The sequence below is a fragment of the Desmodus rotundus genome, chromosome 3 (genome assembly GCF_022682495.2).
Source record: "Desmodus rotundus isolate HL8 chromosome 3, HLdesRot8A.1, whole genome shotgun sequence".
NCBI lineage: Eukaryota > Metazoa > Chordata > Mammalia > Chiroptera > Phyllostomidae > Desmodus > Desmodus rotundus.
The window spans coordinates 27,357,723-27,372,512 of record NC_071389.1 but is presented as its reverse complement, the minus strand read 5'-3'; the positions used below and the strand labels follow the sequence as shown (position 1 = coordinate 27,372,512).

Here is a 14,790-nt window from a genome sequence, read left to right as displayed (position 1 = left end):
TCCATGAGTTCTTTTTCCTTTTTGCTCAATCTCTTCATCCCCACCCTCCCCCCAACAGTTGCCATCCTGCTCTCTATCTGTGAGTCTGTCTCTATTTTGCTTGTTATTTCAGTTTGTTCATTAGATTCCACATATGAGTGAAGTCATATGGTATTTGTCTTTCTCTGATTGGCTGATTTCACTTAGCATAATGTTCTTCAGGTCCATCCATGCTGTCACAAAGGTAAAATTTTCTTCTTTTTTTAATAGCTGAATGGTATCCCATTGTGTGATGTCCCATAGTTGTTTTATCCACTCATGTACTGATGGACACTTGGGCTGCTTCCATATCTTGGCAATTATAAAGAACGCTGCAATGAGCATAGGAGTGCTTACGTTCTTTCAAATTAGTGTCTTGGGTTTCTTTGGATATATTCCCAGAAGTGGGATTGCTGGGTCAAAAGGCAGATCCATTTTTAATTTTTTGAGATATCTCCATACTGCTTTCCACAGTGGCTGCACCAATCTGCATTCCCACCAACAGTGCACAAGGGCTCCCCCTTCTTCACATCCTCACCAGCACTTGTTTGTTGATTTATTGATGACAGCCATTCTGACAGGTGTGAGGTGATTATTCTGGAGGTTATCTGGTTATATTTTTTAATCTCTGCTGTCTTTTCCAGATTCTTGTTTCCTGTAGATATTGCCAGGCTTGTACTTCATTTCTTTAAACAAAGTAAGCCTGACTGTTTTATTATTTGCATTTCATAATTGCAGTAATGCTAGCCTTGGCTTACCTGATTTTACTGATGTTGTTTCTGCTTATAATATAATGTTTTTTAGAATACTTGGGTATTTTTCCTCTGTCAGTTACTCATTGTCTTTAAAAAATAACCTGTGGGAATTCTTTGAGGCCTAAGATGAAGGTGCCTTTCTCTAGAGAGGATTTTTTTTTTCTGCCAGGTGCCTAGGATCATTCCTGCTCTAATGTCAATTTAAAATAAATTTAAAGCTTAAAATGAATAAAATAAAGTAAAATCTTGACCTCTGTTTGCCTACATGGGTGAAATAAATTCAGGCAGCAAGTTCTTGCAAGGGCTGACTGTCCTCTTTCTCTCGTGCTCCTTCATATCCATTTCTTCACTCTCTGCAGGTCCCTGCTCAAGTATCACCTTAGCAGTGCAGCCTTCCCTGACCATTCGATATAAAACACAGTGCCTGTGTGGCTCCGTCTTTCTGTGCTACCTTATTTTGGTCCTAGTACTTTTTACTACATAGAATGCCTAGCTCATTGTAGGCACTCAATTGGTTGAATGTGTGAATGAATGAATACTATCTCGGATACTTAGAATTCTTTGGACATGATTTAATATAGTGCAGCAGACAGATTTTTGTTGACCAGAGATGTGGGAAGTAGCATCTATATACAGCAGCATCTAGCTTAATCTATTACCCTTTAGAGGTCTGTGTAGTAAAAGAATAAACCTCTCTCTCCTCAACACTAACTCATTTTTTAAAACATCATATTTTAAATATATTTGATAAATAGTATTCATTTAACACTCTGCCAGAAAGGCAGTGTCTTAATAAGCAGTTTGTTAAATGGACAGTGATTAATAAATACATTTGTGCTAAGAAGTTCCTATTCATTATAAAAAATTGCATCCATGTTGGCAAAGCTGTGCTACTTGTTCGATAAATACTTACAGAACTTTAGTATTAAGTATGGAGGCCTTGCTCTTATGGAAATGAATGTCATAATACTTTAGTTAAAATAATATTCCATATCTTTATTTTTTAAAATCATCACCCAAGGATATATTTATTGATTTTAGAGAGAGGAAGGGGGAGAGAGAGGGAGAAACATCAATCTGAGAGAAACATTGGTCAGTTGCCTCCTGCGTGTGTCCTGACTGAGGGTCAGCTTGTGATTTACGTGTGCGTCCTGACCGGGGTTTGAACCTGAGACCTTTTGGTATACAAGATGACACCGCAACAAACTGAGCCTCCTGGCCAGGGCAGTATTTCATATCGTGTGCAAGGAAAACCTAAGCAGATTATTTCAGTTTGGCTTAAAAATTGTCCTCCACTTCTGAACATTCAATAATTTGATGTTGATACAAATAGAGTCTCCTCTCTCAGAGATTTCTCACATTCTAAATTCTGAGGTGGTATTGGATAGTAGGTTGTTCTCTCCCCTGCACTTTACAAATGAGGAAACTGAGGCACAGAGAGCATGACTTGAGCCAGGTCTTGTAACAAAATTGGATAAGGGATCCAGGTCTTGACTCAGCTGACTTCCTATTTTATAAAGACCTTAACTTTGAACAAGCAAGACAGCATCTGGGACGAGTTTAGCATGAACGGATTGCTCTCTAAACAGACTTGTATTCACAGAAGAGAGTTGGTCCTTGAGTGCCGCGCCGATGGCTTCGCTAATGTGTTAGGGGGCAAATCTACCCTGTGGCTGACTGGACATGAGCAAACATTGGACATGGGTCTCCTTTGAGCCACTGTCCTTTGTGGCTAAGTAGGATGGCACTGGCATTCTCTCCTAGCTACTGATGTCTCCCTTGACTGCCCTTCCCCCAATCTGACAAGCAGAGGGAACTCAGCATTTTTCAGATTTAGAAGAAGTATTTAGTAGACCATTCAGGTTCTTTACTATGGCCTGCAAGATTCTGGGTGATTTGCACCTGCCTACTCATTGGATATCACCTTAATATAATCCATCCTCTCCTTACCTCACCATATTTTTCATAGTTCATATTCCTCAGCCTGGAGTGAACTTTCCATTCTTCCCATGGTGGCTCCTTCCCACCCTTCATATCTCAGTTTAAGGTCTTCTTGGAAGGGCCTTCTCTGTTACTCTGTCTAAACCAGATCCTCTTTTCATTTACCATCTCAGCACCTTGTTTATTTCTTACCTTGCGCCCGTGACAGTTTGTAATTGGTTCAAGTCATTTGTTTATTCTCGGCTTCTTTACTAGATTGTATGCTCTAGCAGGGCAGGAAACGCCTTTGTCTGGCCCAGTTGGCCTATGGGGCGCCTTGCATACAGAAGACAGGCAGTAGCCATCTGCTCCATGATGAATAGATAAGGAAATAACCTCTCAGGGTTACTTCTGACCTCTCTACCCCATGGCTTGCACTAGTATCTATTCATTAGTGAAATCAGATCATTCTATTAGAGCTTAATGTACTTTTCTGCAATAAATGAAACTTCTCTGCCCTTCCTTCTCCTGGTTTCTCTTTATCTTTTATCTCTTTATCCTTTCCTTCTGCCCTTTGGGTGATGCTTTTTCCTCCTCTTAAGTCAGGATTCCTTTCCATAGATTTCACTTTCTACAATGTGAATTCTGCTTCTGAATATTTCTCATGCATCTTAAAGTTCTGAATTGGTTTTGCTTTTCTCCTCATTTCTCCCTTAGCTCATCATGTCGACTTTGATCTGACAACTTCAATCTTTGTTCTTCTTTTCTATGCAGATCATATTATTTCAAGTTTCCTGAAGAGAACAGAATATTGTTTAAATTCTTCCCCATATTTTTTTCTTATTGTTGAAAAGCTCTTACTTCTTGTCTGTTTGCTCCTTTTTTTTTTTTTTAACCAAATAAACTTCTAGCTGGGACTATTATTTGGTCAAAGAAGATATGAAATTTTTTTATTGATTCCTCCACTTCCTGATCGGGCTGTGCTCGAACCCTCCCCCGTGCACATCAGCTCTGCACGTTTTGTTAAGTGCTTTCATTGCCTGTGGAGGGTGGGTCACGGGCCGAGACATTCAGCAGTGTTGTCATCATCAGGAAACACAATTTCTTTGTTTCTCTTTCTAGCTAAAAACGAAACCTCTAGGAGCCACTGGGTCACTCAGAGGGAGGTGGGTCTGGTACCCCAGTACTTCTTTAGCTTGGGGCGAGTTTGGAATGTGGTTCCGGGGGCTGGCTCAGGTGTGACTGTCCTTTTCTGCACCCACTGCACCTTTGTTTGCTGTTGTTGTTGTCTGCTAAGACAGTTAATTTTTGGTGGTTATTGTCCCATCTCTTTTCTGTGTTCTCATTCACATTGGGAAGGGGCGCATATATATATCGGGGTGTGGGATGCACACACACAGTCATGTGCTGCATAATGACGTTTCGGTCAACTGCAGACCACATATACGACGGTCCATCTAGCCGAGGTGTATGGTAGGCTATACCATCTAGGTTTGTGTAAGTTCACTCTATGATGTTTGCATAATGACAAAATCGCTTAATGATGCATTTCTCAGAACACATCCTCATGGTTAAGTGGTGCATAACTCTCTCTCTCTCTCGCTCTCTAGATATATGCACCCAAATGTGTGTATGTGTCTGTAATTAAGAAAAAGGGTAACAAAGTGAACTATTGAGTGTGTTCCCTGCTTTACAACATTTGCTTTTGTCAGTCGAATGTGATATATTGTGCATTATTGATATCTAGATATTGTTTCTGGTGGGTCATGTTCACATTGTTATAAGAAATTTTAGATTGGGTTTTAAATGCATAGTAGGTAGTGATGAGAACTGTTGTTTATGAGTAGCTTTTCATCCTTTAGGGAGTCATCCAAGCAGGTCTTTTGTTTTGTTGGTGTTTATTTGGTTCAGCCAACATTTTGGGGGCTCCTATTTTGTGCCAAGCAGAGCCCTGAGAATACCAGATGGTCCTTCTGTCTTCCAAATTGTCAAGACCTATTTGTATTTTAACTATTTTTTTTCTAAAGTGGCAGGTTTAATGATATACCTCCAGTTCTATCATCTATTCTGTCAGCATGTAATTAATAAAAGTGTTAAATAGTACTGGGCAAGCACTGACCCTTGTGGAACTACGTTTATTAAATTCCCCCAAGCCGACATTTTGCATTGACCCGTTAATCAATTTTGTATTCACTGGTTACATAAATTAGTTTCCCAGGTTCGTGATGGGCAGGCCGTACAAAATAAAACCTACACCATTGAATAAAGTCCTCTCCTTGAAGGTGAAGAATCATTAGAATTATCCTCCAAGCCATGTCGATGTTTAGCCTGCCTGTAGTTCCTTACTACAATAAGCTAGGCCTGGCTTTCGTGGTTTTTAGACTTTGAGTGCAGTAGTAGGCGAGGGGCTTAGTTCCATTAATGCCTTTAGGTTGCCAACAACCAGGGGTTGATGGTGCCAACTAAACACCAACAGGAATCCCTAGGTTGGGGGGTGGTGAGGAAGGAAACTTTATTCAGTGCAAACAGCTCGATCATGATATGGTAAGGCTGTGAGAAGACCCTGGAGTGAGGAGGCCCTGGAGTGAGGAGGCCCTGGGATGAGGCCCCTCTCAGGCTGGACAGCTCTGCTCTGGTGAGAAGTCTTTGGTGTTTCAGCTCCAGTTGGGGAAATGCAATCTTCAGTTTTCAGTGGAAAGGGAAAGTGTCCTCTTGAGTTAGAGGGAATCTGACTTATATAGACAAGAGTCTTTGCCCCTGGTCCCTGATTGGTCTGTCCTCATGCAAACGAGGACTACAAATCCTTGCAGTTTGATTGGTTCAAAAAGCACTGCCCTGATTGGTTAGAGTGGAGCTGCTCTGCTTGGTTGGTGAAGTTATAGCTGCACAGTTACAACTGGATAGGAAAAGTCTCAGTCTTATTGGTTGAAATAGGATTCCAGGACCTCCTTTATAAGGGCTAGTTCACATGCATTTAATTCCCAGTGCAGAATTAAAGGATGGGTTACAGTAAATGCATATTTTGGGACTCTGCTAAAATTAAGGTATTTAAGTTTTTAAAATATAATTCCAACAGGGAATGCCTTATACTGCTAGAGACTGTGCAAAGCCAGCTCAGATAGGTATACTTTCTGAACAAGAAATACAAAATGGTCAGCATGTTTTTGTAGCCACACACAGTGGGCTTTACCTTAACTAGAGTATTGGCCTAAGAATGAAACCTGGCCAAGTCAGCTATTTTTTTTCCAGAGTAATTGAGACTTATCTGGAAGTATCATGGCCACTTTATCGGACCACCTAGCTTTCTGTGGCCATGCTCACTTTTCTAATAGTTGCTGGATACTGGTTTGTTATACTGTCGGTATAATGTGCAGTAGAATATTTTCTTTCATGATTTCCGTGCTCTCCTGTCACCTTTGAGAGTATGTAGGAGGGAGGGAATTCCACACTGGTGACTCCCGTAATGGAGCAGTGAGAAACATTTACACATACAACAACGTACGATTTCCTTTTCCTGTAGTGCCTTCTGTACTCTCTAATCCTCACAGAACTTTTGGTAGCAGCTAAAAATTTCCATCTTACATAGGTGGCGATGGGGTGGGGAGGTCACCTGGCGGTCACATATGTTGTAGACAATCACAGAACTTGTGAGGTGTAGAGAAGGACCCAGTGTCAGGCCCTCTGAGTCCAGCCACACCTATCCCCACACCCAGCCTAACAGATGTGACATAGTTGAGTCTCTGCCTCCTCCTTGTCACTTTCTTCCTACTCCTCGCTAGTCCAGTGTCCTCCAGACCTGATCCTATAAATGGGTTTGCCTTCCCCCATCGTTCCCCAGTTCCACGGGGAGGAAGAGTCTGTGGTTTGATTTTCTGATGAGGCTTCTATAAGGCTTTTTCCAGGTGGTGGTCTTTCGACATCTTCCCAGACTGAGGTGAACGCTGAGGTGATGCCATGCTACTAGTAAGAGCTTGCTGCCTTGGGGACGGTGTGCCTTCTGCTTCCCATTCTTTGCTTTCCACCCTCTTGGCTGCTCCTGTGAGGGAAAGGCTTCCCTTCTCTCCTTACTCCTGGGCCCAGCTCGCCGGAGCCCACCCGCACCTTGTAAAGCACTCCCTTTCAGGGCAGTGGTCCCTGGAGTATGTTTCTGACCCAGGCTTCTCTCAGACATCCTCAGCCACGGACCGATATGCACTGGAGCCCTGTTGGCCACGGCTGGCCCTGGCCTGGTCTCAGGCTCTCTGCCCCTGGCTGAGACACGGCAGGCCACTCCCTGCCTCGTGTTCCCTTGGGGAGAATTTCCTCAGCGGCAGAACATTGCCCCACAGGAACTGTCCCCGGGGTTGTCTTTCAGGGTATTTCCCCCAGAAGAAAACAAAGTGACATGTGCTCTCCTCTCCTTGGCTTACCTGTGTGTTAGGGTTAATAAGCCCTAGTTGTACCAGATCAAACAGCTCACGCCTGCCGAGTGGTTCCCTTCCCGGCAGCCCTTTTCAAAAACAGCTTTATGGAGGTGTCATTTACATATCATCAAATTCACCAATTTTCAATGCACAATATAATAACTTCAGAGCTGTGTGACAACAGCCAGTTTTAGAATATTTCCATCGTCCCCAAAAGATCTGTTGTGCCCGTTTTCAGTTATACCCCATCCTACCCCAGCCCCGCCCAACCACTCATCTCCTTTCTGGGCAGTTCATGTGAATGCAATCATATAATACGTAATCTTTGGCATCCGGCTTCTTTTGCTTAGTGTAATGTTTTTGAAGTTCTTCCATGTTGTGCGTATCAGTAGTTTGTTTTCTTTGCATTGCCAAATGGCGTTCCAGTGAATGGGGATCCCACCTTCCGTCTGTCTGTTCACCAGCTGATGGGCATTTGGGCTGTTTTCACCTTTGGACTGTTCTGAATAATGCTGCCGTGACCATTCATGTGCAAGTCTTTAGGCTAGAGACAAATATTTTCATTTCTCCCGAGTAGATACCTAGGAGGGGGAATTGCTGCATCCTGTGAAACTTATGTTTAACCTTGGAAGAAACTGCACTATTTTACGTTCCTCTCAGCAGTGTGCGAGGGCTCGTGCTTCTCCACACCCTTGCCCAGGTGTCGTTCTCTTACTTTCTCGAGGTTGCTTAGAGCAGACGTGTTCTCAAAGCTCCTCTGCTCTGCCTGGTCCTTTTCTAGGCGCTGCACCTCCACCCTTCACGGGGGGTCTGCAGATCCACCCGGGCAGGCATTCCTGCTCCCTAAAAGCAGGTCTAAGTGGCTATAGAAAATATAATTTCACAACAGTCATGTTCCTGCTCTCCTAATTGGTGGTGGGCTTTTTAAATTTGTGGTAGGTACTTTTTCTCCTACAAGGAAGGGAGGAGTAGCCCATCACCCCTAAATGATGACGGCAAACTTACTAATATACCACGCACCAGGAAGGATGTATTCATGTTAAATGGTAAATGGGCATTCTGAGTACGTAGAAATCAGTAAGTGTTACTTTCAAAAGGCAGACATTGCTGAGCCAGGGAAAGGTGAGCTGAGTCCCACTAGGCCAGGTGGGATCTGATTGTGTGCGTGCACGGGACTAAGAAAAAAAGAAAAAAGAGAGAGAGACTAACGGTAATAAGGGAGAGAAGAGGGTTGTGAAGGGCCTGAGGAGAAAGTATGCAGGTCGACCTTTTGAATCAGAATCCCATTACTAGCTGTGTGTCTCTGGGAAGGCTGTAAGCTTCCCGGAATCTCAGATTCCCCCTCAGTTAGCCGGGACTGGCTGTGTCAGCTTTGTGGGCATGGACGGCCTCCAGCCAGAGTGCGGACTGCCTCGCACAGGACCTGTCACTTAAAAGGTGGGGAGATGCCATATGATCTCACCTTTAACTGGAACATAATCAATAGAAGAAAAAAGCAAACAAAATATAACCAGAGACATTGAAGTTATGAACAATCTAACAATAGCCAGGGGGGAGTGGGGTGGGGACAGTGGGAAGAGGGGATTACAGGAACTACTATAAAGGACACATGGACAAAATCAAGGGGGAGGGTGGAGGTGGGGGAGGGAGGGGGGTTCAGCTGGGGTGGGGTGGAGGGATGGGGAGAAAAGGCACACAACTGTAATTGAATAACAATAAAAATTAAAAAAAAAAAGGTGGGGAGATGGAGAAAGACTGGGGAGGAGGCCTCGAGAGCCATGTTCTGCAGGGTGAACGCTGCAGAATGTAGAGCAGTGGTTCTCATGCTTTCCTCTGAGAGTTACCTGGAAGCCCAGGCTGCACCCCCAGAATTTATGATCTAGGCAGGGGGGTGGGGCCTGAAATGTGCATTTCTAACAAGTTCCCAGGTGGTGCTGCTGCAGCTGGTGCCGGTGGTGCTTTGAGAGCCACAGGTGTAGAAGAGATGAACCGATGGGGAGCCAGGCTCATGCCACGGGGAGGAGGTGATGCCTCCTTGATGCCTTCTGCACTCCGGAGACTCTGCTTGAAAAGTTGAGGTCCCTGTCCTCAACGTGTCTGTCTAGTGCAGTGATTCTTGGAGGGTTGGGGGAGGACTGGCAAGGTGGCTCAGGGTGTCCATATTAGATCCTGCACAGGGGCCTTTTCAAACTCTACCTGTCCCCAGCAGGAGAGTCTAATGTTGCATTTTAGGAGGGCTCCCCGCATCCTCCCTTCCCTGATGGCCTTGTCTCTTGCATTTATTGCTGTATTCTTGGTAACCAGAAGAGTGCCTGACACTCAGTAGGTGCTCAGTAAGTATTTGTTGAGTAGATAAATGGAGGTTGAGAATTATCATTTGCATTTATTTGCTAGGGCTGCCATAATGAAATACTGCAGACTGGGTGGTATAAATAACAAAAATTCATTTTCTCATGATTCTGGAGGCTGGAAGTCCGAGATCAAGGTGCCAGCAAGCTTGGTTTCTCCTGGTACCTCTCTCCTCGGCTTGCAGATGGGATGTGTCCTCTCATTGTGTCCTCACTGGCCTTTCCTCTGTGTGCTTGCATGTCCCTGGTATGTGTCTCTGTCCAAATTTCCTCTTCTTGTACAGACGCCGGTCCTATTGGGTTAGATCCCCCCCCCATGATTTCATTTAACCTTCATTACCTCTTTCAAGTCCTTATCTCTAAATATAATTATGCTGGGGGGTAGGGCTTCAAATGTCAGTCTTGGGGGAAGCACAGTTTCGTTCATAACGCTATTGCAGAGAACCATTTTTCTCAGGTGGGCTCTGGGAAGATCTATAACCCCTCATCTCGTAGGCTCCTTTGCGCCTCACTGAAAGGCGGAGGGCAGACACAGACTTGGGCCCTAATGGAAAAAAAAGGAATACAAGTACTGACAGGCACAGTTTTGAAGAGGAACTATTCATTTGTTTTATTCCAGAGCCATTGCCTATTAGTATGATTAATTTTTTCTGTACAATACAGCATGAAACTGTGTGAAGTTATTCCTCAGCTACAGTTGTTCAGAGCCCTAAATCTTCCCACGTTTCTAAAATTGGACTCTAGAGCGGAAGCATCTGCTTGAGGTGTGCTGCGCTGAAGGGGGCGGGGCACCAGGATTGCTGGAGGAATAGGAAGGTGGGACACACAGACGCAGCAGGCGTTCTTGCTAGTTGCCTTTGGCTGTGGCGGGAGGAAGCATGGAATTTGTCACTTGTGCTTTGAGCCCCTCAGCATCTAGCCCCACCACTGCACAGTCCGTGTAATGCATTGCAGGCTCTCCGTGAATCCATTACACCCGAGACCTCCACTTTGTTTGCAAATGTTGTTATTAATGACTTGATATCACCAGTGGGACTGCCTGGTCCTCCTCCTGTTTGTGCTCAGGCGGGAGCATCAGTCAGTCTGGGAGCTGCAGGAGAGATGGGGCTCCCCTCGTTACCTGTTCCTGCTTCCTCCCCAGCTGGCAGGCCTGCACCTCCTGAGGCTAGGAGAGGAAGGCAGGCAGGCAGCTGGGAGGTGGGGGAACGTGGGGGTACAACCCTTTCTTGGGGGCCCCTCATTTGGGAGTAGCAGCAGGTGACAGTTCACACAGGAAATAACTGGCTGGAGCCTCTGGGTTGTGGAGTTGGAGGAGCCATGGAAGGTAATTATTTTCATCCTGTCCCTTCATGCTGTCCCTGCCAGGTCCTATTCTGCCCCCTGTCTGATTTTTGTTTGACCCATCTCTCTCTCTCTCTCCCTCTCCCCCCACCTTGGAGCACTCACCCTAGTTTAACATAGTTCATATGCCCAACTCCTTCTTCCCGTTACTCAGCTCACATGCTCTCTTCCTGCTTTGGTTCTAAGCGGGTGGGCTGTGAGCATTGTAAGGGTTTCAAGGTTTTAACCTCTGGAGATGTGTTGAGTACTGTGGTCGTATTAATTTGCTAGGGCTGCAGTAACAAAGTACCACATGCTGGGTGGCTTTGCTTAGAACATGGAAATTTTATTGTCTGTGTTCTGGGGGCCAAGTGTTGACAGGGCTCTGCTCTCCCTGAAGGCACCAGGGAAGGATCTGTTCCAGGCCTCTCTCTTGGCTTCTGGTAATTCCTTGGATTCTGGCAGCACAACTCCAGCGTTCACGTGGCTTTCTCCCTGTGTGTGTCGGTGTTCAAGTTTCCCCTTTTGATGAGGACACCAGTCCTGTTGGATTAAGGACCACTCTGCGGCACTATAGTCTCATCTGAATTTGACCGTTACATCTTCGGTGACTCTATGGTCATAACAGTAATCGTGACTTGCTATGAGACATAGCATGAGATATAGTTTGAATTGGGGTTTCTAAGAATATACTTGTAAACAAATGCTGTACCATATTTCTATGACACACCTACTTTTAAGATAGCAGGAGATGGAAATTGCATTTTATACAAAGTAGGAAACAGAGGGGCAGTGACATTGGCAGCTGCAAATTCGTGGAGGCAAAATTAGAACAGAGGGCAGGTTTACTGAACCTTTAGTTCCCTGTTTTGGGCAGCCTTCTGGACCAAGCAAGCCCAGTAAGTGAGGCTAAGAATTGGAAGCTTCGAGTTGGGTTTCTGGCATCAAATGCCTCTGCCTGAGCCAATCAATCATCATCTCTAAATCTTAGATGACTCCATCTTGGGAGGCAGAATAATACTACCTAAGAGAGAAGCAATAAGAAGGAATAAATTATGCTGTAAATGTGTTTAGGAGATCCTCAAATGAAAGGCACTACAAGATCAGTGGTAAATTTTCAATTACCACTTGGAATAGAGACAAAAAATAATCTTCCCTTTTCTTCTCCATTTATCTCCGTGGGTCATACCTGCAATCACAGGTCTAGAGGTGAGCATGGCTGACCTGTAAGGAAGATCAAAGAGACAATCGACCAGGTGGATGAAGTCACCAGTCTTGAGAGAAATTTCTGAGTGTGCTACATGCTGTTCAGATTCTGGCATGAGGACTGTTTGCCCTGCCATGAGTGCTGGCTGGCTCTGCTCCTGCTCCTGAACTGTTCTGCACTCTATGCCGCTTGGTGAGCTCACAGTAGGGCCCTTGATCTCCGAACATGACCTTGACGGTTCATTAACTATTGGAGGCTCTGTTCCTCAGAAGCATGCCCCTGGGTGGACACTTGCTGTTACAGAATCTTTTTATGTGCCCGCTAGCAAGATGAGCAACACCAGGCGCCTGGTCCACGTCATCAGTGTTTAGAAACACCTCTGCCTTCAATCTTGGCTCTCGGTCTAAAGAAATATCCTCAGAGAGCAGCACTGGTATGTGCTTCCATTTCTAGCGATAGCTAGCAGCAGAGTTCACTTACACTGTGCTTGGATAGCTGCATTGTAACTGAGACCAACCAAAGGAACTATAAAAATTTTATAAATTGATTTTTCTTACTTCCAAAGAAATGTAGTAATTTGAACCAGATTCACCTAGTGTGTGGTGAGAGTCAGCAGAAGAATTCAAGGACAGAGTGACCAGATCGATCCATCCATCCGATGTCCACTGCAGGCCCAGTGTGTGCTACCACGGGGGCTGATCTACACATATTATTCTTGTGTTGCAGAGTGATTGGCACAAGATATTCTGTTTATCCACCTGTCTCAGGTCAAGTTCCCTGGGACACAGACTCTGTGATGGTGATTTGCAGGTAGGAGTTTTAATGAGGAATGTAGGAATGCTCTTTGGATCCATGGATGAGGGAATGAGGAGGACAGGATTGGGTAGATGGGGAAGTTGAGCTGTGATGCAATTAAAACGAAGGCCTCTGCTGATCCCATGAGAGGCTTGGGGGATGGGAGGGCCCCAGGTTTCAGGTTTTGTTTAGGTCTGCTACACACATTTCTTGCCTTTCTTGTATCAGAGGCATGCTTGGACCCAAGGCATGCTTTTCTCATTGTGGGGACAGAAATACAAGATGCAAACCCCATTGGCCAACACAAGTGATGTGACTAGGCTCAGCGTCAGTGGGGCTCCTGGTTTTGTTGCTCTGGAAACAATTTCCCCAACACTTCGTGGCTTAAGACTAAGAATCATTGTATTATCTCTGATGGGTTCCAGGGGTCAGGCATTAAGGAAGGGCTCTGCTGGGTGGTCCTGGCTCAGGATCTGTTGTTCAACCGCCATCAGACAATGACTGGAGCTGGCATAGGAAGGGGATGACCAATGTTCTCAGGCTTCTCCATGCGGTCTATCTGCGTGGGCCAGTTGGGCTTTCCCTTGGCTTGGTTGTGGTACAGTTGTCGGACTACTTGCAAGGCAGATTAGAACTTCAGCACAATTGCTCCAGAGAACCTAGTGGGAGCTACATTGTCTTTTAAGACCAGCCATGGAAGTCACCTAGCATCACTTCTGCCTCTCTCTTTTGGATGAAACAGTCACAAAAGCCTGCCCCCTTTCAAGGGGAAGAGACACAGATGTAAATTCTTGATGGGAACATTGTGAGAAGTGCATGATGAATGGGAGATGGTGGTTGTGACCATTCGGGGAAAACACAGTCTGCCACAGTGAGGAGGGAGGAGAGTGAATCTTAGCTAAGCACAAACTATCATAGGCCCTTAGCTTTTGCACGAGGCTGTAAATACAGTGGATACACAAAAATACTGGATAATTCTATTAGGTTGAGTGCCTAGAAACATGGCCTGCATGGGAAACAAGTGCAAGGTATTTATTGAGGGACTGCTCTTATGAAAACTCCAAAGGGGGTGAGAGAAGCAGAACAGGGCAGGAAGAAACCAGGCAAAGATGTGGCTTTAGGAGGTCTGGCTTTATCCTATGTTATGGACTGAATGCTTGTGTCCCTCAAAATCGATATGTTGAAATCTTAACCTCTGTGCGATGGTATCAGGACATGGGGTTTGGGGAGGTAATCAAATCACCAGTGCAGAAAACTCATGAATGGGAAGCCCCTATAAAGGAGACCCCAGAGAGTTCTCTAGCCCTTTTCCTACCATGTGAGGATATGGCAAGACAGTAGTCTGCCACTTGGAAGAGAGCTCTCATCAGAAAGGACCATGCTGGCACCCTGATCTCGGACTTCTAGAACTGTGAGAAATACATTTCTGTTGTTGATAAGCTCTCTTGCCTGTGGCACCTTGTTAGAGTAGCCCAAACTGATGAAGACACCCTAACTCCATGAGGGACTCTGGAGTGCGGATCATACCAGAGGTTTACTGCCTTGAGGCAAGGGGTCCAACTTTTATTCCCTTGCATCTGTTGGTCACAGGTGTCCCTTGGGGGAGGCGGGAGAAACCTCTCTAAAAAAGGTAGCTCCCATAAGGTAAGCAGAGTCTTCCAGCGAGGGGTGCAGGTGTGAGCAATAAGCAGCCAACACCTGCAGCAGCAGGAGGATGGGTGCACCTGCCTGCTAAGTGGAGCTCTGAGTGGGACACCAATGGCATCGCGACAGGCCAGCCCTTGTGCCCCTCAGATCCACTTGTTTCTCACTTTAAGCTTACTGTATTCTCTCACAGCTTCTCTAGGATTCTTGTTGGTCAGAATTTTTTGGGTTAATGGGACAATCTACAGCCCCTGTTGTTGCAGTTGGTCCTGAGGTCCTAGCTGATGCTTGTCAACCTTGTCTACTACCCTTTCTAGAATCCCCTCCCTTGGCCGGCCAGCCCCTCTGCTGGTCAAGGTGGCTTGTCTGGTGGAGTGACC

At 45.4% G+C, this 14,790-nt stretch overlaps 1 protein-coding gene across 4 annotated transcripts in view; it reads left to right on the top strand.

The window, feature by feature from the left end:
- HIVEP3 (HIVEP zinc finger 3) overlaps positions 1-14,790 on the top strand; it is a 419,258-nt gene that overhangs the window by 38,532 nt on the left and 365,936 nt on the right. The window contains exon 1 of one of the 4 annotated variants that reach the window (XM_045190916.2): positions 12,649-12,781. The exons of the other annotated variants lie outside the window; for them this stretch is intronic. The gene's annotated coding sequence lies outside the window, so the exon portion shown is untranslated. Of the gene's footprint in view, positions 1-12,648; positions 12,782-14,790 lie in introns of those variants that run through there. 4 annotated transcript variants of the gene reach the window in all.